General features: G+C 39.8%; 1 long non-coding RNA gene across 1 annotated transcript; it reads left to right on the forward strand.

The window, feature by feature from the left end:
- Nucleotides 1–16: 16 nt before the first annotated feature.
- Nucleotides 17–430, forward strand: LOC109704322. The gene is made up of 2 exons (XR_002214283.1): nucleotides 17–191; nucleotides 253–430. It is a non-coding gene; the product is annotated as an uncharacterized LOC109704322 (long non-coding RNA).
- The last annotated feature ends 1,254 nt before the right edge of the window (nucleotides 431–1,684 follow it).

The following is a 1,684-nucleotide window of genomic DNA, read 5'->3' on the forward strand; positions in this document are numbered from 1 at the left end:
ACATTGTAATAAACACTGCTAATTGTAAAAGTTTCCTAACTACATTTATTTTATATCCACCTTGATCAGGCTCCAACAAGAGGGAGTGAAAGAGCATGAGGAGATAGAAGAAGAAGAGGAGGAGGTTGTTTTTGTCTTAACAGATGAGTGGAGGGAGTTTTTTGCAAAATCTGAGGCTAAAAGGAGATTAGGTTAATCTCTCTCTCTAATCAATTAAGTTGTTCTTAAGCTTTTGGTTGCTTCTCTTTGCAGCTAAGCAGCAGAAAAGTAAGGGGACCAAGTAAACAAACAGCTAATATTTTGGAAGCTACTCTTGTTTCTTCTCTTCTTCTTTTTGTTGTATATTTTTTACCTCTAACTTACCCATGTTACAATGTATGAGAAGATCTTGAACAGCTTGAGTTTTAACTAATTTGAAGAGCTTGAGTTACGAAAAAGATAAAAAAAGAAGAAAAAGACCAGTACTTTTAATCTTTTTTTCTTTATTTTTCATTCAAAAATGGAACACATGCAAATGCAGCTCTATCAGCATAAAGGGACACTGAAGTTACAGTAAACACACCCCCCTCAAGTTAGGGTTCTATTATGTGTAGCAACTTATAGTTTAGCCCCTCTTATAGGATAAAAATAAGAAGAAGAAGAAGAAGAGAAGAGAAAAGAGGAAGAGAAGGAAACGAGAAGAAAAGGGAGTGAGGGAGAGATGCATCTGTCTTTCCTCTCCACCGTCTCCCCTATTCCTACCTCCCCTTGGACCGACCAATCACCTTAAGGTGATTTGGACAGGTACAATGGTTTTACGGGGAGCTGAATAGGCAAATCGCTGGAACTTAGTCTATGGGAAGCATTCGAGAAGGCTTTCAGGCTAACTCGAGTTTAAACTGTCCTTACAAGTAAAAATGAATTGTTCAGGTAACTTTAAAATTATAAAGTCAAAGCTGGGGCAAACCAGTGACGCTTGACAGGGCTTGACATTAGAAATAGTCTATTGAAAGTTTACGATAAAGAGAGAGATGTCCACAGTCTTTTTAGACTTTGAAGTTTATATCGGAGTATTTTTACAAGGACTGTAGAGACGGTTAAAAGTATTAAAAGACTGTGACACGTAAAAGACGATTAAAAGAGTCAGGGCAAGAAATGTCTTTTAAGATTTAAAAGGCAAAAGCGAGACTAAAGTGGGTTTGTGAAGGTTTTATATGGTTCCCTGGAAGTATTCGATGGTTAAATTAAACCTTCGTTAAGGAAAAGTAAAACTGTAATAAACTCGGCTTAATCGTTATCTTAGCCGAGGTTAAAGTAATGTGCCGTCTTTAAAGAGGAAAAACGTGATGGTGAAGCGTGACTTGTGAAGTTTTGGGAAACTTTCGTGTGGGAACCGAAAAGGTTTTGAAGTGTTAACTAAGCCTCTATGGTGTTAAATAGGAGTACGGAATGAAATTAAGAAAATTAGTTTCAATCGGTGAAAATTTTTATTTCCCTCCCCCTCACCCCTTTTCCCTGCTGCTGAAAACAGCAGCAGCAGTAGCCCTTGCTGCTGCTGTGAGCAAGGCAGGAGCAGCAGCAGCCTTAGCAGCTTCAGCAGCAGCAGTGAGCAACAGCAGCAGCAGGCAGCTCAGCAGCTTAGCAGCCTCAGCAGCAGCAGTGCGCAGGAGCAGCAGCAGCAGCAGTGCGCAGGAGCACCACTCCT

The sequence above is a fragment of the Ananas comosus genome, unplaced genomic scaffold (genome assembly GCF_001540865.1).
Source record: "Ananas comosus cultivar F153 unplaced genomic scaffold, ASM154086v1, whole genome shotgun sequence".
NCBI lineage: Eukaryota > Viridiplantae > Streptophyta > Magnoliopsida > Poales > Bromeliaceae > Ananas > Ananas comosus.